Source organism: Vicugna pacos, chromosome 3 (genome assembly GCF_048564905.1).
Source record: "Vicugna pacos chromosome 3, VicPac4, whole genome shotgun sequence".
In the NCBI taxonomy this organism is placed as follows: domain Eukaryota; kingdom Metazoa; phylum Chordata; class Mammalia; order Artiodactyla; family Camelidae; genus Vicugna; species Vicugna pacos.
The window spans coordinates 48,488,480-48,511,236 of record NC_132989.1 but is presented as its reverse complement, the minus strand read 5'-3'; the positions used below and the strand labels follow the sequence as shown (position 1 = coordinate 48,511,236).

At 33.3% G+C, this 22,757-nt stretch overlaps 1 pseudogene; it reads right to left on the bottom strand.

The window, feature by feature from the left end:
- Positions 1–1,714: 1,714 nt before the first annotated feature.
- Positions 1,715–1,782, bottom strand: LOC116278206 (U4 spliceosomal RNA; annotated as a pseudogene).
- Positions 1,783–22,757: the final 20,975 nt, after the last annotated feature.

Sequence of the window (22,757 nt, the reverse complement as noted above, 5' to 3'; positions counted from 1 at the left end):
GTAATAATTCTATAAAAGGTAATTACAGAATGCTTAAAGGGTACTTTATACAGAAGATGAGAATTTCTTTTTCCAATCAGGGGCCTTCTAACACATCCCTACAGTATGTTTTCCTGTATTTAACAAATACAGTGTAACACTTTGCTGCTTCTAACACAAAGCCCCACGGAATTTCGTATGGCCAAATTTTCTCTTCCTCCACCAGAATAGAGAATAAAGTCAGGCCAGCTTCTTTCAGACTGTTTCCCTTCTATGTCCTTCAGAGCCATGCACATCAAAAAATGTCTCCACGCCTAATTTCAAAGAGTTAATAAATGTCATTTAGTGTTTGACTTACTACTAGCTACAGGAGAAATTAGAGCTGCTGGAGGTTTGTCTCCTAAGTGAAGGAGCTGCGGTTGAAAGCCACTCTAGTAAAACAAAGTAACGTGTTGGTATAGAGGATATTCTCTGCTTGCCTTAGATTCCTGCTTAAAAGGCTGATGCTAGTTTGCTGATATATGATACAGCGAACTTCCACTACAGCTTACCCCATCTCTCACTGATGTTGATAGGAAAACATAAAACTTAATGTGAGTGGCCCTTGTATACCATTCCCTCAAAAAGTTTTGTACCAGGACCACTTAACAAGAAAAGTTATTATTAGTTGTGACAGATCAAAAGGCCACCAGAATTGCTTGATATAATACGGGGGGTGAAAAAGCCTCAGGTTCAGCAACTAAAACTTTCTTTTATGATGATGATATAATACACTTATTTTTCAAGCCTAAGTGTCCCACCTTGACAATCTGCTGATAAACGCGAGTTGTGAATTATGACTTTGGTAGCTTCCCATTAAGATTTCTATTCCTTTTAAGCAGCAGAGTCCAGCACAGCAACTGAGTCAACATAACAATCAGACTTTTTAGCATTTTAAAAAGCCAAAGCTAGGTTTAAATGCCAGAGCAAGAAACAAATTCTCAGATCTATCTCCTCTTGTCTGACATTACGAAATGTAATCTGATTATATTTCAAAAGTATCTTTTGGTCTATTCTACCCCTCATCTTAACCACTAGTAGAATAATGTTAATATTTATACAATAGATTTTAATTATCTAAAAATAAATTCACACTCCAACCAATTCTATGTATGTCAAATATAATTTTATTAGATTATATTTATTCTTTTTTTCTGCTAAATGCTTTTAAAATTCAGTTTGGTAATATATTGACCTTACCACAAAGTAAATATGTAATCAATATAATAAGGTCAGTATGGTTTAGAAAAGGTAAAATCATGTATTTACTTAAAAAAAAAAAATAATGTTTGATTTAATCAAGGATATAGTATTCTTCCCCCTTTTACCAGCATCTCTCAATTCTCCACCCATCCACCACTCCCTGCCCCAGCCTCTTGCAATTACTTTTCTATCTATATGTTTAACATTTGTTTAAATTTCACAAATAAGTGATACGATGCAATTTGTCTTTCTCTTGTATGGTTTATTTCACTTAGCATAATGCCCTCAGGGCCCATTCATGCTGCTGCAAATGCCAGGATTTTTTTTTTTCTTTCTCATATCTTAATAATGTTCCATTTATATGTATACCACATTTTCTTCATCCATTCATCCTTGATGGAGACCTAGGTTGTTTCTATATCTTGGCTGTTCTGAATAATGCTGAAGTGAACTTGAGATTGTAGATATCTCTTCCATATCTTGTTTTGCTTTCCTTTGAATTAGCAATAATCGCGCCTCGGGTAAACCTCATTGGCTACGATACTGCCACTGCGCAAAGCTTGCTTTCCTTTGGATATATAGTTAACCCTTGAACTGTATGGGCACTTAAACATGGAATTTTTTTCAATAACTACATACTGCAGTACTGCAGGATCCATGGCTGCTTGGATGATTAACCTTGGAGAGTGAGGGCCGACTGTAAAGCATGGGGGTTGGCACCTCTAACCCTAGCCTTGTTCAAGGGTCAACTGTATATCCAGAAGTGGAATTTCTTGATCTTATGGTAGTTCTATTTGTAATATTTTGAGGACCACCATACTGTTGTCCATAGTGACTATACCAATTTACATTCTCATCCACAGTATGTAAGGGTCCACATCCTCACTAACACTCATAAGCTCTTGTCTTATTGATTTGTTTTCACTGTGCAGGTCTCAGTTCAGCATTCAAGGCTCCTCACTCAGCACCAGATATGATTTTGGTAAAAAATGATGTGCAGCTGTGGATACAAAATGAAAGAAGTTTATGGAAAAAGAACTAGCTTCAGTATGGAACACCTATTTTGTTACTTTATAATTGTTACTTTAGATTTGTTATTCTAAGATGTTACATTAGAATTGCCAACCAGAATAGGTATCAAAGATAATGGTTTCTGTTGGAAGATGAGATCTCAGTGAGTGACTGCAATAGACATGGTCTATAGAGATGTTTCCTGACTTTAGCAGTACCTTGCTTGTGGAGCAGGATCCCAACAGAAAATTCATATGAGCCTGACAGCAGCAAATTTGACAGGCTGACCAGACATTTCACTTCCCTCTCTGTGAATCAGCAGCTATGGTGACTTCTTTAATAGTGTAATCACATCTAAAGTTCTTTTTTTGTTTTTTCAAGTGAAGCATAGTCAGTTTATGTTGTGTTAATTTCTCGTGTACAGTATAGTGAGTCAGTTATGCATATATATATACATATTCCTTTTCATATTCTTCATTATAAGCTATTACAAGATATTGAATATAGTTCCCTGTGCTATACATTAGGACCTTGTTCTTTATCTGTTTTATATATAGTAGTTAGTATTTACAAATCCCAAACTCCCAATTTATCCCTCTAGTTCCCCTTTACCCCTGATAACTGTAAGTCTGTTTCTATATCTGTGAGTCTGTTTCTGTTTTGTAAACAAGTTCATTTGTGGCACAGCTGAAGTTCTTAGTCTTGTCATCAGAAGGAAAGTCCATAGAAGAGACTTGGAGTCATCATTATTAAGACAATAAAGTGATCTCATTTTGAATCTTTGTATTTTATTAGCTCTTGTAGGGGAAAACATGTTGAGTGTGTGTCTCTTCAAAGCAAGTATTCTTTCTAGTAATCCTTTGAGCCTTTTAACCAAAATTAAACTTCTATATGTATTAGTGAGATTTATTTTACTAAATATCATATTTTCATACATAATTCCAAGTACAAATTTAAATTTTAGCCAACTGTTTAGAAAAACCATGTTCACAAATCATGTTTTCTCTACCTAATATATTCTTGTGTGTTTAATTTTTTTAATTAGTAAAAAAAAAGCTACAGCTTTTTTCCAAAAATATTTATACACATTGTGCACTTGCATAATATATTATACAGTTGGATTTTTTTAATTCTCATAGAAATATGTAAATGTTTCAGAAGTCATCCCAATTCATACATTCTCAGTTCTGCCATGAAATGACTCTACTCTACCAGACTGTATCAGTGTGTGGAACAAATCAAATTTATAATCAAATTTGTGATCAAATATATGATTATAATTTGTGCTTACCAATTACTCATCATGAGTAAGAATTACAAATGATATTAGAAGTATATCCTAATTTTAAATTGACAATTATTCCAGTTTCAATTACTTTCACATTTTTAATATGGAGAATAAATTTTATACAAATAATAGTAAAAGTTTCCAAAATTAAAACATGATTTACAAGTAAATATTACACTTCTTCTGTACAATTCTTGCTCCATATTTGCAAGGAAAACTTAAGCACTAAGTTAAGACAGAACTGAATTAGGCCAAGCACTATTATTATGGAGTTATTTGCTTAAATTGAAAGGCTTATTTTAACTAAAATTGTGGAACAAGTTGAAATAATTTGTTCACTCATTTTATTAGTGATATATTTTCCTCTGAGTTTTTAAAATATTGAAATTGCATCTGAAAATGTAAATATCACATATATTAATAATGTGCTCTATGTAATTAAAGAGACTGAAGAATACTAAGTAAATTTTTTATGAAAATTACTTTCTCATACAATTAAACTAATTTTGGAAGTCATTTTTATTAATTCCCTATTTCAACTCAGCAACAAGATGTTAATATATTTTTCATACACAATCTTGACTCTTCTGGGAAAATAAAAAAAAAGAAAGAAAGAAAGAAAAGAACATAAATATGTCCAATCGGGGAGTTCCAAACTGATTTTTCAAAAGTGATTGATCCATTTAATTTAATACTGGTGTCAGATCTGAACACTAACCAGAAATATAAATTTTAGGCTCAATGATGTACAAAAGTAAAGGGGAGGAAATATTCTCTTTAGGAAAAGTCTCATAGTCAAAAACTGATTACTCTGCTTACAAAAGGAACTATAATTTCCTCCTATTTATGAGGTAGCCCACTGTGATATATTGAGGTTTAATCATTTCAGCTCTTATTCACTGTTTCATAGAGAATTTTTTTCCATAGAGAATTTTACCACAAAGTCTAAGCATTTAGCAATGGTACATATTTATATAAGTGATGGCATATTTTCAAATTAATTCCTTGTTTTGAATTCCAGGACCAAGAGTAGTCTTTTTTTCTAAAGTTGCTGGAGCACAATTAGCATATTCATTAACACTGATTCCCTGTTAACTTCACTAGTAATATTTCAGCCTAATATTTGTTGCATTCCTTGGACAAATCTGAAGCTTTTTAAAATGATTATTCTAATTGTATTATGAAGACTAATATCTCCCAGGTTGGTTTCACTTTTTACCAATTCATTTATGAGTAATTACACAAAACATTATAACAGGTTATTCACCTTTTAAATTCTATCATCCTTTCTGTAGATATTAGCATTGATTTGTTCAAATAAGACTACTTATTACATTTCAAACCAAAAATAGACAAAGTAACTATGAAAGTAAGCATGGATATATGTGTACATGTGTACACATATTCTTTCTGCCACAAATTCCTAAAGACATGACATCAAATTTTTCAGTAAGATATGCTTTTTATGTTGAGTCAAAGGTTGAGTTTTGTTCTGCTCACATACCTTCCTAAATTGTGAGGTACTCAAATTTAAGCTGCATTTACATAGCCATTGGTTTGTTTAGCATTACAAAGGAAAGGATTCAGTGAAATTTTGTATAATTTCCTATTTATTGTAATTTTTGTTTAAGTGGCTATGTTTCTAACTGCAAAAACTGATAAGAAGCTGGATACAGGGAAGCATTTTTTTAGCTGCTATCTTAGCAAATGGGGAAAAAGTGGGGTTTTTGTAATACAGATGTATAAATTCAGAGTAAAATATTTTTCTGAAAAAATGTAGAGGATGCCTCATTAGGTCAGTTTATTTGCTAGTTATTAATAATTGTGGTTTTTAATGTGTCAGTACATCCTAACTATAGAGGAGCATAGATGTAAAACATAGTCTTTGACCTCAAGAAGCTTATCACCTAAAAGGGCAATTTGACATATGAAAGAAGCAAGAGAGCATGAGATATGCTATGATAATGAAATATGGGAACAAAAAGTTAGAGAGTGAAGGTTAGAGGAGATTCCTTGGAAGAGGAAACATTTCATAAGCGTACTAAATGAACATTAGTTGAAATGTTGAAAATGGTCATGAGTTATTCCAGACAAAAGAATTAGCATAAATAAAAAGAACAATAAAACAGTCTACCAAATTTTGGAATAAAAAATATATTGTCTTAACTCTGTATCTTTGTGTAATTTGTGTGTGTGTATGTGTGTGTGTGTGTGTGTGTGTGTGTATGTAACAGAGTAGAAGGCAGACAGAGATAGCAAGACAAAGAAAGGCAGACCTAAAGGTAGGTCTCAATGTCAGACTATAAAATCAAAGACTGGATTGTGATAGTTTCTTGATTACCATGCTAAGGTATGTGACCAGAGTCTAAAAAATATATTAAACAATAAGATAAAATAATAATGGCTATAAAAGTGATAATAAAGAGAATCTTTTCTATTTACTGTTTTGTATATTTTGGACAATATACTAATGGTTTTTCACATATTTTGCTTTTAGAGAATAATATTATAGAGTTTGAAATATCCAAGAAAATTTGGATTCCAATCCTAGCTCCACAATTTTCTCAGCCTGAAATTGTCCAGTGTGGTTTTGAAAAGCATGGATCCTAGAGTCTAAAATGTCTGTTTGAACTCTTGCTTTATCATATGCTAGCTATGTGAACTTGAATAATTATATAATTGTTCTGTGTCTCAGTTTTCCTGTCTAGAAAAGTCTCCAGCTTATGAGGATATTGTGATGTGCATACCACTTATCTTTGTGTTTGTCCCACAATAGGCGCTCAGTAATAATAGTGATACTAGCTATTTTTTGTGATATTTGCTATGATCCTATGTTTAGTAAATTCACACATGGAAGGTGAAGCTAGAGAAGTTTAATAATTTGCTTAAAGCAAAAAAGGAGTAGAAGGAGATTTTAAACCCATACCAAACTTATCCCAAAATCTGTAATATTTCATAATGCTCAACTATCTCTCATTATTAAATGTGCCTTTGGACTATTCTCTGATGGAGAATGGATTTTAAAAAGTTAAGACTAAAAGTAGAAATATCAATGGGCTTTTCCAGAATTCAAGCAAGAAACAATGAGGGATTGAATTATGATGATCAGAATAGAGAGGAGTATATGGAGGCGTCTAAACAGGCTTAGGGACTGAGTATAAAATTTTAGTCAGGAAGCATATGTTGGACACCTCTTGTGCACCATGTCGAAATCTATCTTCGCCTACTTTTCACCCTAGCCACTACTTCACTACTACCAATACAATCACCTCCTAAGCTTTTGAAATTTATTATTTTGAGAACACACTGTTTTCCTTTCCTGCCTTATTTTGTTATAGTTCCTCATCTATAAAATGAAATCAAAACTAAGTAAAGGTATGCAAATAGTCACTGTCCCTAGCACATGCTGATCAATGTGTTATAATTAGGTAAAATGACAAGGCATCTGGTAAAGCAGAATTTTAATTTTTTTATAACTATAATTATTACCAAATCCCACAATGATGGGTATATGTCCAAAGGACATAGGCACCAACTGAAAGATCTCCTATTGGCCAAAGTTGGAATAATTTGAACCACAAAATAAATAAAGAAGTGTTAGTTTATTGCCCTAGGTATAAAATGAATATCTAGCAGCCTGTACTGACATAAATACAACATTACATAAATAAATATACACATAAAGGAAAATAGGTATATATTCCTTGCAGAAGAATTTCAAATAATTTATGTTGATATTTTGCCCCTAAGAAGGTGAAGTAAAACCACTCACTCTTAATGTACATAGTGGCATTTCCTAAAGGCAAAGTTTGAAAAAGGGGAAGCAGAGTAAGTTCACATGAGAGGAATAAGACAAACACTCCCTTAGTTAGTTGGTCCAGTTAATATGAACAGTGATAACTCATATTGATAACATGTGCTGTTATGATGTGATGAGAATGACACTCTACCTCTGTAGTCTTTCTCCCCAAAACCAGTAACCTCAGCATAATCATGATAAAAACATAAGATGAATCCCAGTTGAAGGACATTCTACAGGATACCTGACTAATACTCCTTAAAACTGCCAAGGATATCAGAATCAATGAAAGTCTAAGAAATTGTCACTACTAGGAGGAGTCCCAAGGAATAATGCTAGCTAAATATAATGTGGTGTCTTTGATGGCATCCTGGAAGAGAAAAAGGACATGATATCTGAATAAAGCATGGATTTTAATTAATAAGAATGTATCAGTACAAGTTCATTATTATTGACAGATGTACCATATTAATGTAAGATTTTAACAACAGGAAAAACTGTATTTGTGTAGATAGGGATTCTCCCTACTCTCTTTATAACGTTTTGTAAATATAAAACTATTCTGATGTAAAATAGATTATTAAAATGCTCAAAAATTTTTTTTTGTCGAGGACACTGCTAGGAAAATGGAAACATAAAGCTACCGAGGGTGAAAAGTATTTGTAAACTGTACAACCAGAAAATAATTTGTATTCAAAATTTTTTATATGTGTGTATGTCCATGAATGACTGAAAAATTGTGAACACTGGAATTTGACACAACACTGTAAAATGATTATGAATCAATAAAAAATGTAAAAAAAAAAGAAAAAAAAATTTTTTAAAGAACTCTCAAAATAAGCATTAAGATCACAACTCAATTTAAAAAGGGCAAAAACTTGAATGGGTACTGTGTCAAGTAGGACACATGCATGGCAAACCAGCACATTAAAAGATATTTGAAATCATTAGTTATCAGGAAAATGCAAAATACAGCCACAGTGACATACTCCTGCATACCTACTAGAATGGCTAGCATTGAAAATACTGAGAGTACCAAGGAGTTGAGAGGTTGCAGAGCAACAGGAACTCTCATAATTTGCTGGTGGGAATGCAGCATGGTATGTCCACTCTGGAAAACCATTTGGGAAGTTTCTGGTAAAGTTAAACATATGTATACCATATGACCCAGTAATTATACTTACAGTAGGGAAAAAAATAACAACCCATGTTCACACAAAATGGATGTTTATAGTTGCTCTGTTAATAATCACAAAACCTGGACATAATCCTATTTGTCCTTCAACAGGTGAATGAACAAATTGTGGTGTAACCACAAACTACCGAGCAATAAAAATGGAATGAACTACTGACACATGCAATAACACGGATGCATCTCAAGGGCATTATTCTGAGTAAAAGAAGCCAGTCTCAAAAATTTACACACTGTATGACTCCATTTATATGTCATTCTCAAACAGACAAGAACATACCAGTGAGGTAATCAGTGGTTGTGAAGTGATAGGGGCTTGGGGTAATACGATTATAAACAGATAGCAAGAAGCAGTTTTTTGGACTGAAAGAATTATTTTGTATCTTGATTGTGATGACGGTATGCAAATGACGGTATGCAAGAAGCAGTTTTTTGGACTGAAAGAATTATTTTGTATCTTGATTGTGATGACGGTATGCAAATGTATACATGTGTTTAAGTTCATAGAACTGTATACCAAAATAAAGTCAATAAAAACATCCAGTGAAATAGTCAGACATTGAACAATTACCAGTGTTAGTAGTTACAAAACAGGAAGTAGAACAATTTGAAAATACATAGCTTAAGAGTTTAGAAATGATAGTCATAAAAGTGCTCTTAGATGTATTCTGTCATGGAATGAGTGGAAATTGTGGAAAACAAGAATGAGGAAGATGTTGTTGAGCAAATGGAAAGATACAGGAATTAAAAGAGAATAAAGATTTTAAAAATTCAGAGAAAATCAGTATATCTGGGACATAAAGTAGAAGTGACAGAGAGAGCTGATAAGACTGGATTAGTGGGAGGCAGAAGAAATTCAAAGACACTATAAACCAAGGAAAAGCATGTAAAACTATTGGTGGGTAAATTTATTTTCTTAAAGGTTAACAAACTTGGACTGCAATATATCTTACTGCATGAAGACATTGCTTAAAGTAGCAATGCCCACTGGGTTTAATTTATAAAGCAGTGAAGTGCTGCCAAGCTAGTTTTATACTACTTTATATGAGAGGAATTAGATACGTTTTTTATTATCAAACACTGTTACAGTGGCAACCATGCTCATACCTAAATATTAATCACCAATATCACATATGTCAAACATAATTATGCTCATAAATATGAAAATATTATTACATAAAATGTGCAAATAAAAGTGCATATATAATGTAAAATATAGAAAACTATGCAATTCTGCGGATGGAAGGAAGCTTAATGGTCATCTCTTCCAAGCTAGAATCCTGTTTCTCAGGGCTGGTGCATAAGATGATTTAGAAGCTACATAGATGGATATTTAAAACTTTAATAGCTGTCAATTTATTTTAACATGTAATAGAAAACTAAGCTATTAATGGAAAACTAAGCTATTACTAGCATACAATTGCCTGGATTTCATGAGTATGATCACTTAGAACAAAGCCAAGTTTGTTTTTTTTAAGTAAATAAAATTAAGGTTGATTTTTTTAATGTTAAATTAATTGTAGCAGAAATAGCATGCCAATATGTGAATAGCTGAAAAAATGTTACATAAAAGTTGAGGTGTGAAGACCTATCCTTGCCAAGCACCCCAAGTGTTTGTCCACTCTCTAGTAGAACACATTCACTTAATAGAAGCAGATTTGTTCCAAGACAGTTCTTTTCATTCTGAATTTTAGATAGTTAAATAGTTGGAAAGCCCTTCTTTAGGCTGAACCAAAATCTGCCTAACTATAATTTTCAGCTGTTGGTCACATGTAGTTTTTCAGGAATATAAAATTAATCATTTTCTTGTGACCCATAGAAGAGTGAGCATGAAGTGATTACAATGTAATCACTTAGGCTGGTGAAGACACATAAGGGGTGTTATCACTACAGCCATATATCTTCCTAATAAGAGAATGAACGTCACTTTGGACTCAGGGTAGAGGTTGGCCTTGCCACTAGAAGGAGCCAAGGATATGTAACATCCCTATTATTGCCCTCCATCTTCATCTTAATCAACTCAATGGCAATGAAGAGGAAAACTGTGTTCCAGGAGACAGAGGTTTCTCAGTGGAAGCATAAAAGGTATGGAGGCATACATAGAGAAGCCATTTCCTCACCCGACAATTGATATAAGAGCTACTCGTCCAAGTTCTCAGTCTTTACTGTGAGTCCATTTATTCCACATATTTATTATTTTACCTTTTATATTTAGTAAAATCCTCTCTTATCTGCTCCCCCACCAAAGATTTAAATAGATGTATATGTTGCCTAAGGAGATTTTAAGCATGTACTATGGTTATTATTCTGATAGTCACAGTCACCAGAAAAATCACATACCTTAGAAAGTGGATCATTATCCAAGAGAGTTTTTTCTTTCTATAAATGCCACAAATTATACTTTCAGATAGCTCTCAATCACAAAAGCCAGATTCTTAAGATGCATACTTCCCCCATTCATCAGCACCAAATTTCTGTCAGTTTGATTTTGTGAATATCTCCTGTTTCAGTTAAGACTATGATCACTTGCTTTTTGTGGGGGGTTTTTTATGCTTATTAAAACTGGATTTCTTGCCTTTAGTTTTCTTACTATGATCATAGGAAATGAAAAGCTAGCTTTAAATATTCACTGAACTCCATATTTCTTTGGCTGCTTAGAAAAGAACTTCTGCCCCTTTCCGATACCCCTTCTCCATAAATGATTCTTATGTGAGAACCTGAAAAGGTCAGCAGCATCAGCTATGGAGAGGGTGACGAGGAGCACAGCAGAAGACAGAAGATGCTGATCATAATCCATCTCTCCCTATTGCATGTTTCTAGCCTTAAGCAAGCTGGAAAGAGATGCCAGGTGAGGGGAAATAATTATCTTTAAATAAAGTTGTGGGTTTTCGCTCTTACATTTCATCAGGCATTCTAAAAACTTAAATTTGATTATTTTTGTGATAAATATTGATCTATTGAATTAGAATTATATAGATACTAAAGTAAACATGTTTACTCTCTGGGAGTCTCATTAAAAAGGACTAAAAAAACCTCAAATTCTAAAATAGTGAACATATAGTCTATACTAAATCCGTGCCATTTCACATGTCCACTATGCTGAACAGCTCGTTCTGATAATAAAGATTTACATTTATTGCCGTAGTTGACTATTGAATGAATTCTGCCAATGATCAGTCAAGTGGAGCAATAAAACTCCATATACAGTATGGCCAGAAATCTGGTTTCACAATCATCTGATTTGAAAAGGAGAATCCAGACATGCATTAAGTAAATAAGAAGTCAATAGTATGTCCAATATTGCAGAAGAATTATACAGTTTTATCTAGTAGATCAGATTACCTTATGAGGCACAATTATAGGTTAGAAATCCTACTACTTTTATTGTTTTAAAAAAAACTCATATCAATTGAACAATATTCATTTTTATTTACATTAGAATTTCTATTGACTCAGCTCACCTTTTAGAAAACTAAACCTTGTTCTCTGTTCTCTGTAACTATGTACCAAAATTTTCACTTCCAAACATGAAGAAGCATGAATATTTACTTATTTAAAAAAAAGAATTTTATCCACAGACTAAGTCAAATTTAGACATTTATACACATCACATTTTTATAAAATAGAAAAGAAAAAGTAAGCTACCCAACATCTGAACAGACCCTGTGATTTATTAAATAAGCCTAATTCCTCTATAGTTGAATGGGAATAGTTCAGGAGCTCTGCGATTAAATGTTCCTGTAGCCTTGGAAAAGTCATAACTCCTCCTTAATTCTTAGTTTCTTCCTTTTTTAAAAGTGAGGGAATTTAATCAGATGACCTTTACATTAACCTTAAAAATATCCATTAATTCTAACTTCTAACTTGGAGACAATTATTTGGGCTTCCTTGTTCAATAGGCCATGTATGTCTGTGTGTCTAATATGCAGTTTAGCTTGTCTTTTAAACTATGCCCCCAAGAATAAGAAGTAACAAAACCATGCTACTGAACAAAACCATAATGTGTAGAAAGAGGCTTATCATTTGTGAAACACTACACAGGAAGCACAGTTCCTTCTTATTGCATTTTCATCTAATGACACTGCCTTTTTGTAACATCAACGTAGTGTTAATCACAGTGTGGAATACAGATTCCAGGGAAAGTCTGCTAGCCCTCTCCCGTGGATTCACATAAAGGATGTCCCTTTCATCCAAGTAATTCCAAAGGTGACAAATATTACAGATGCTGAATTTATGGGAGTGCTTGCTCCCTGTTTATTAACTCATCCATCTTGTGAGAAATAAAAGGACCAAACAGTGAGACAAGTGGGCCTTACTTATCCTGTCAGCTCAGTGATGTTTTAAAGTAATCAATATCTATAATTACTAGATCCTGCCAAGGAAATTTAACCCTTCACTGCATGATTGTGGCCTACCCAATTCCTAACATGGCAGAACAAGTAAATTCAAAGCTAATTAGAAAAACTAGTTTCAGTCATGACACTGATTTCTTTAACTAAACCCATGCTAACGTACCTACAATCACATCCTGTCTTACTATATATTTGTGTATCAGGTATTCTTAATCTAGGATGCACGACAAAAGGAGGTCCTTGTATTCTTTCTAAGTGTCCAGTCTTGATATATAGAATGCTGGCAATCTTATAGTTAGGTGATCTCACAATTTCAAAATCTGGTAGACTCAATGCTAAGATCTATCAGACTTAAAGTATTTAGCCTTAGGGCTCTACTGAAGAGAAGAAATTAAAAGTATCTTCCAAGAGTTAAAAAGCAGAGGTGATCTAAGTTTAAGCAAAATTTTAACTAAATTCTAGCTCTCAAAATAGAGCAAATTAAATCCATGATAAGTGAAAAATGCAAATGATGAGAGTACAAATCAATGAAAAAAGAAATAATAAAATAATAAGGAAAGACACCAGACTAAAGTTGTTTCTTTGAAAGATCCATAAATCTTTAACTACTAGCAAGACTTATCAGGGAAAAAAGAGAGAAAACATAATTTTCAACATCAGAAATCTAAAAGAAAACAAAAGTGAAGATTCTACAGATATTAAAAAAGTAAAGAAGAGCTATTATTAGCAATTTTTCTCAAAAAATGAGACAACAAATTTGGGTAAATTTATTGTAAAGCATAATTTACCAAAATAAAATAAGAAAAATATAAAATAAAAATAATGTATATCCCATGCTCCTGGTTTGGAAGAATCAATATTGTTAAAATGGCCATACTGCCCAAGGCAATCTACAGATTTAATGCAATCCCTATCAAATTACCCAGGACATATTTCACAGAACTAGAACAAATCATAATAAAATTTATATAAAACCACACAAGACCTAGAATTGCCAAAGCATTACTGAAGAAAAAGAAAGAAGCTGGAGGAATAACTCTCCCAGATTTCAGACAATACTATAGAACTACACTATTAAAAACAGCATAGTATTGGTACAAAAACAGACATATGGACCAATGGAATAAAATAGAGAGACCAGAAATGAACCCACAAACTTTTGGTCAACTAATCTTCGACAAAGGAGGCAAGAATACACAATGGAATAAAGACAGTCTTTTCAGCAAATGGTGTTGGGGAAACTGGACAGCAGTATGTAAATCAATGAAGCTAGAACACTCCCTTATACCATACACAAAAATAAACTCAAAATAGACCAAAGGCTTAAACATAGACAAGATACAATAAACCTCCTAGAAGAAAATATAGGCAAAACATTATCTGACATACATCACAAAAATATTGTCCTAGAGCAGTCTACCCAAGCAATAGAAAGAAAAGCAAGAATAAACAAATGGGACCCAATGAAACTTACAAGCTTCTGCACAGCAAAGGAAACCATAAGTAACACAAAAAGACAACCTACGGAATGGAAGGAAATTTTTGCAAAAGATGAAACTGACAAAGGCTTGATCTTCAGAATATATAAGAAGCTCATACAACTTAATAAGAAAAAAACAAACAACCCAATCCAAAAATGGGCAGAAGACCTAAACAAGCAATTCTCCAAGGAAGACATACAAATGATCAATAGGCACATGAAAAAATGCTCAATATCACTAATTATCAGAGAAATGCAAATCAAAACTACAATGAGGTATCACCTCACACCAGTCAGAATGGCCATCATCCCAAAGTCCACAAATGACAAATGCTGGATAGGCTATGGAGAAAAGGTAACCCTCCTACACTGCTGGTGGGAATGTAGTTTGGTACAGGCACTGTGGAAAACAGTATGGAGATTCCTCAAAAGACTAGGCATAGACTTACCGTATGGCCCAGTGATCCTGCTCCTGGGCATATACCCCAAAGGAACCCTACTTCAAAAAGACATCTGCACCCCAATGATCAAAACAGCACTATTTACAATAGCCAAGACATGGAAACAGCCTAAATATCCATCAACAGATGACTGGATAAAGAAGAGGTGGTATATTTATACAATGGAATATCATTCAGCCATAAAAATGACAACATAACACCATTTGCAGCAATACGGATGTCCCTGGAGAATGTCATTCTAAGTGAATTAAGCCAGAAATAGAAAGAAAACTACCATATGAGATCTCTCACATGTGGAATATAAAAAAAAAAAATGAACATAAATACAAAACAGAAACAGATTCAGAGACAGAATACAAACTTGTGGTTGCCAAGTGTGTGGGGGGTAGGAAGAGACAGACTGAGATTTCAAAATTTGTAGATACTGGCAGGCATATGCAGAATAGATAAACAAGATTATACTGTATAGCACAGGGAAATATATACAAGATCTTGTGGTAGCTCACAGCAAAAAGAATGTGATAATGAATATGTGTATGTTCATATATAACTGAAAAATTGTGCTCTACACTGGAAATTGACACTACATTGTAAACTGACTATAACTCAATAAAAAAGTTTAAAAAATTAAAAAATGCAATAATTAAAGAGATTGAATGCATAAATTTAACTTTTCACTAAGAAATCTCCAGTTCTAAGTGGCTTCACTAGTGTATCTAATAAATACAAAATGAAGAAATAAAACTAGTCCGACAGAATCTCTTTTAGATAGTATAGGATGAAGAATATCATTTTAAGAGGCCATAAATCAAAAAGTCAATTTAGAAAGAGACAATTATAAACCAATACCATTCATAAGCATAGATATAGAAATACTTAAGAAAATATCATGTAAAAGAATCCAACAATATATAAAATAATAGTGTGTCATGATCAAGCAGGGTTTATTCCCAGACTTCAAGGTTAATTTAACCTTTAAAAATCAGGTAATATAATAACCAACAATGAAAGAATGAAAGGGAATACCACATTATTATCTCAGTGGATTTCTTAGAAGCATCTGACTAAAGTCAAAGCCTTTTTGTTATAAAAAAGAAATAATCTTGTCAATTTAAGATTTAAAAATTTAAATACAGAGCTATTGTATGACTCAGGTATAAGACCTATGTCTATACTCTAGACAATTGAAAGTTTTCTAGAGAAAAATGAGTACACAGTTGTTCCTAGCAACATTCCTAATAGCAAAATAATGTAAACATATGTCTACTAGCATATGAATGGATAGACAAATTTTGGCATGCCATATGGAATATTATTTGACTATAAAAAAGAAATGTACTAACATATACTACAACATGGATGAGTCCTGTAAACATGGTAGATGACAAAAGCAACACGTATCTTGTGTAACTCATTTTATATGAAATTTCCAGATTGTGACAATCCATAAATACAAAAGTTCAATAGTGGTGGCCATAAGCAGCAGTGGATGGGAACGAGGATTATCTGTGCTAAAGGTCATGGGATTCATTTTGGGATGATGAAGGTGTTCTAACATTATATATTGGTAATGGTTGTGTAACTCTGTGAATACTAATAACCACTGAATTGCATTTTATGTTATTTGAGTTGCATTTCAATAAAGCTGTTTCTTTTTAGAATTGCATATCTATGTACTAACAATAAATATTTGGAAGCCAATGTTAAAAAATATAATACCTTTATAATTTCTCCAAAATAAATGAAATACTTAGTTATTATTTAAAATATGTAGAGCATTTGTTTAACAAAACTCTGAAGAAAGAAATTTTGGAAATAGCCAAGTACATGAAGAGACCATGTATATGGATTGGAAAATTCAGCTTAGTAAATAAGTCAGTTATTACCAAAGTGATCCATCTCTATCAAAACTGCAGCAAGGTTTTTATAAAAAAATAATTTTCTATAAAGTTTATGTTAAGGTGCAGGTCCAAGAGTAACTCAGATGATTGGGTTAAGCAGAAGAGTGTTCCTTCACCCTTACACAAAAGTACTCATATCATAATCCCCAGAATCTGTGAATATGTTGGATTACATAGCATAAAGGAATTAAACTGTAGGTGGAATTCAGGTTGCTAACTAGCTGACTTTGAGATGCAATAACCGCATGATCCTTGCATACTTGGGTGTTTATCCCAGAGAAAGAAAGTTAGTTCACACAAATAACCTCTACACTAACATTTATAGCAGCTTGACTTGTTATATCCAAAACTGGAAACATCCTAGATGTCCTTAATCATGTCAATAGTTAAACTAAGGTACATACACACTATGGAACATTACTCAGTAATTACAAGGAATTACATAGATAGACCTAGATACACCATGTAATACCTTAAAATTAATCTTTGGGGACTTGTTCTGAGGCAAAAAATTTAAAAATGAAAATAAATTAAAAGGCAATTCCCAAAAGTTATATTGAGCAAGATTCCATCTAGGTAGCAATTCAAATAACAGCATTTTATATATGAATGAAACATTACTGATAGATTAGGGATGGGGCTTGGGTAGGACGAGGAGATCACATTCTGAGGTACAGGGGGTAAGGGTTTTAACATATCTTTTCTGGAGGACACAATTTAATTCAGACAGGGGTTTTTTTAACAGTGTTTTTAATAAAGTACTTCCCAATAAACACTTTCTAAATTCATAAATTTAATGTTAAAATGAAATTATATTATCTGTAATAGAAAGGGCATAGCACATACTTTCAGTTTTTATTTTCTGGTGGGATATCAATCGGTAAGATAAAAATGTGGGGAAAATGGATCATCTTTGAAGACTAGTTCAGACTGGTGTAGAGAAGTCTACCAGTGCTCTGCTAAATTGCATTTTTGTACTGAACTGTCTGAGTCACTGGCAATTTAAACAGAATTTTTTAAAAAACGAGTATAACCACTTTAGAAATCATATGAAAACAATGTAACAACAGGCAGTTCTGATTATTCTCACAAACAAAATCCAAAGCCTAGATTTTTCTATTGTTTATATTGCAATTTTTGAAAAAAATTCTGTTAGCATCATTCTAGAATTCATGAGAAATTTTAGTTATGTATTCTGTGTAAAAGGTGAATAAAAAGTTCCAAAATATTCCAGCAAATCCTCTACAAAGGCTTTAGGTTTTGTTTTGTTTCAATTTTCCTGAATACTATTTGAAAAACCCAGTTATTTTTATTATTATTGTCATTTAAAGTGTGTTGTTTAAAACCAAGAATATCAATGAATAAAAAGTTTCTGGCTACACAGGTACGATGCAATTACATCTTTAAAAAAGTAGCTGTACTCATGTATTTGTTAAGCAGTATTTTCTTTGGATCATGTTCTGTGAATGTGTGGAGCAGTTCAGCCTCGAGTGCAATGTCATTTCTAAATGTGATAAAGCTATTTACCCTTATTCACCTCTGTGCCTATTTCTATGTCTATCTTCATCTGTCTATATAACTAATTCTTTAATTCAAAGATCATGCTTTTTTCTGTAGTGTGTAGGTTAAAGACAAAGAATTTCACCTTTAAAAGAGGTACTGAAAGTGCCAATTTGTATGTGAATATTCTTGTATAGATGCTAAATATAACTATGTATAGATGGTGAAAGTAACTGGACTAGAAAACACATTTGTGATACTCATTCTTTTTATCTTCTGGACTTAGTACCTGGTACTAAATATGGGGTTAGAAATGGTTGTTAAGGAATGAAGGAAGTTCTGTTATTTTTGTGGTACTTATTACCATGTCTATGATAAAGACGGATTAATCATCCTCAAAATCTAATAAACACATAAAGAAAATATGTACACTATATGCAATCATCCTTATTTTACTGATGACTAATTGTATGTTCAAAATTCAAACCTCTCCCGAGACAGAAACTCTCACAAAACAGAGACAAGATTATAACCCAGGCCTTCTGACTCAACTCAAGCACTCATTCTTTGCAGTACCTACTTCCTGTACAACCTCTATCAACATTGGTTCTCAATCCTATCAGACACAATGATGTTGTTTTTTAAAAAACGTTTTGAAAATCCTCTACTCTGCTGAAACGAAGTTCATAAACAAAAAGAAGAACCTACTCACCTAATTTCAAAATGATTGATACAATGTTCCTCATCATATGAAGAAAAGAAAGTTATAATGAAATAACGTGTACTTCAATAGGTATATACTTAAACAGGACAACACTAGAACATACACTGATGGAATTAGATATTTGCACCAATATGTAGAATAACCATGAATGCATACTGAAACAAATTTATAAAACTGAAGACTCCAAATTTTCTCAACAGTGAATAATTATTAGCAAAATCCCAAACATAACAAGGTAAAGTTCTGTAGCTGCATTCAGGGAAAATATACTGTATATTAATATTTAGCCAACATCACTCTATAATTATAAATAAATTGTGCATCTGCTTGAACCTTAGTAGGGGACATGACCATTCCTCACAGTGTATCTAAAATTGTCAGCTTTTGCTCACTACATACCAGAAGAATACCTAAATATTATGGCAAGCACCACTGCCCCTTGAATTTCATGAAGATCCGTAGGTGCTGATATTTCCTCTACTGTGCATCGTTGAACATGGCATAGGGCAATACAGAGCGACCGGGAGCTTCAGACGCTTCCCATTTTTGCCAAGAGTGGTAAATACTCCTAGGACTCCTATGTTCTCCCTATACTTCCCTCTCAAGACCACTTTTGAAACTGTTTATGACACTCTGCACTGCTTATGTTCAGGCAGCTTGCTTCCTCAGGGGGACAATGTCATTGATAGCAAATATCAATTATACGAATGCCTAAAATGATGAAATAGTTCTAAAATGATTTATAATTCACACAACCAAAAGTGCTCACCTACTCATGAGTATCTCCTCAAGGGTCAAAGATGGCAGCTTTTACTATTAAGCTGTGTGGAAGCTAATTCATGTCCTATGGTTAGAGTTACAGTGACAGGCCAAGACAGCACTTGTGGAGACTGCCAACCGCAGCTTCTGTTATTGCACTTGTCAAAATATCCCAGTGGGATGGAAGATTTATTAGAATTTTCTTTCCAGATAAATCCCTGTTGTGAATTAAATTATTCATTTTGTATTGAATAGTATTTTAAGTGACAATTCGGGAGTTGCTTTACAAGTTATTCTTAAGACTCATGTCATATATTTTCATTAAAAAAATTAGAATGCCCCCAAAACCAAATGAAGGGAAAATGTGTTTTATGAGTTGACTTTTCATTGTTTATATGATTTAACTTTCATGTAATCTTACACCTTATTTGCCTCAAGTTTTACTAACCTTACTTGTAGTTTGATAATAAGTATCTTTCCTTTTGATCTACTAAAACTTATTAAGGATTTCAATAACAGATTGGGCTTAATTGGTGATTAATGGTCCTAAGAATTCTGAGATTTACTTCAGTATTTTGTATGTGTATCTAAAGTCTACAACCAGAGAAGCAGACTGAGAAAGCTTAAGCAATGTTAGTAATTCCTATTTGTCACTGGGCCCTTGAGTGTTTTTCCAAATGTGATGAATGAGGTGGATAAAAAGAAGGACCTTGGATTCTCTAAGGGAGGATCAGCTCTGCAGATAAGTGATGGTCCAGATCTCCCTGTGGGTCTTCTCTGGGAGTGAGGTTTGGAGCCACTGTAACTTTTCATTGGAAACTAAGCAGGTATCCCCATGTGTTTGATCTTCTAATGAAGCACAACATTTGTGCACTTTTTCTCTTTTGATGTAATTGAATCACAATGAGTCACATGTGCACACATACACATAGAAACACATTCACTTTATTTGGAGATTTATGAAACTGAAAGATTCCCATTTAGAGTTGATAAATTTGATTAAAGAAGGTTTTTAAATGTGCATTCACTATTACAAAACATGACTATTGTAACATGGCAATCTGGACTTGTGTGGCAATAAAGAACCTACGAAAAATCCCATGGCTACTTATAGAATCCCACCGATGGGAACAGGCAAAAGATATGTTTGGAAATGCTATTGCCCTCACACATATTCAAAAGTGACCCTAAAACAACATGTGTTTCCCACCTCTTAACCAAATCTCTCTGACACTCCATTTACTTCACAAATCTTAAAAAACACACCTTACAACGTTACAATCCATTCGATCTGTGATTGCTTAATATGGAGGACATATGGGAATGGGCTCACTTAACTTCTAAGATGTATCACATCATTAGTCCAAAGAAAAGTTGAGGAGTCCCTGAGCGTACAAATGGCTGGACTTCACAAGCCCATGGGTCAGTATTACAGGGCTGATATTACATATGTGTAATGTGTACGTATGTATGTAATCTGTACATACATGTGCACATATCCGTTAATCAAGGACTGAGAAGGTAAGAGAAGTAGAAAAAAATAAAAGAGAGAAAATAAACAGAAAAAAACATTAAATGTGTCTCTTAAAATTTACATAACATCATGCCATCATACTATTTATAGTATCTATGGGAAACCATTGTACATAGAATAAAATTCCAGTTTCCTCACACAGCCAGCATGATGCCACATAATTTGGGTCTTGACTACCTTTCAGACTTTGTCCTCTGTCTCACCTCCCTTGGCATACTGTAGTACAGTAATATTAGCCTTTTTTCCTCCAAATCTATAAAACTCTCAGGTCGCACTTGCATTATGAGCTTTACATTTGCTGCTCCTTTTGTAAGAATTTTCTGGTCCAAGTTTTCACGCAGTTAATTTTTGTTATTCGTTTCTGATCAAATGTTACCTTCTCAGAGATGTCACTTTGCCTAAAGTTATCTGTCATCATATCTAAAGCAGCTGAATCCTTTCAGTTATCCTTACTCATCATGTCAACTCTGATTACCTTCATGACACTTAGGGCTATTTAAAATTATCTTATTGGTTTAACAATGCATTTTTCTGTCTCTTTGAAGTTACATTGTAAACACCATGTGAGCAAGTACCTGCTATACACCTCAACACAGAATATAGTAGGTACTCAATAAACAGATTTAAATAAATTCATATTAAAAACAGACTAATAGATATTATAACAGAATTAGGTACATATTTTTAATAGGAAATTATGGTCATGTTTTATTGATGTTCCTTGATCTACTGTATATTCCCACAGATGTGGTTGGTTCAGATTTAGCCACTGTCAGACCTTAGGGGAATTACTCTTTAAGACTGACTGACTGAGGAGTCCACCAGTTCAGTAAGATAGTGCTAAAAAGATTAATATCTCATCAAAGTCTCCATTAAACTTGCCACAGACTTCAGTGCACCCTGACATTAAGTGATGATGCTGCTAGACTGCTGACTTTACTGTCATGGCTTTGTTTAAAATGATAGCTTCATTGTAGCAGCAAAGGGTAGATGATAGAAGAAAAGAACAGTCAGGGCTTTTTGGCTTATATTTTGCTGTCACAGAAGAAGAGAAAGTTGGATCTTTTGAATTAATCATCGTTCTCTGGAAAAAGATTTTGAATAAAACTTCCTTCTTTAACAAATAGATACAAAATATTTTGCTAAAGCAGTAGAAACAAAAGGCCACTACAAGATTACCTTGTGATAATACACTTGGCAAATACACAATTTGCCTGGAATGTCTTCAAAATAGGAAAGAAACTAAATGTTTTACAGAATCAAAACAAAACAAATCAGCACAACAGAAGCAGCACAGTCTAAATTTTAGCAAATGAACAGGATCACTCTGAATCACTCTGTTTTTTATTCTCTTTCCCTCCACCAGGGAAATCTGTCTGGAACTCTGTAGGACATCTGAGGTCTGCTATCTTCCCTTCCTTGTTACTTTTTGAAAGGCATTGTTAAGCCTCAGAAAAACAAATCCCCAACAAGATATATTTTAAACCTGACCTAATTCTGACTCAGCCACATGAGCATTTCAAGTACATATTTAC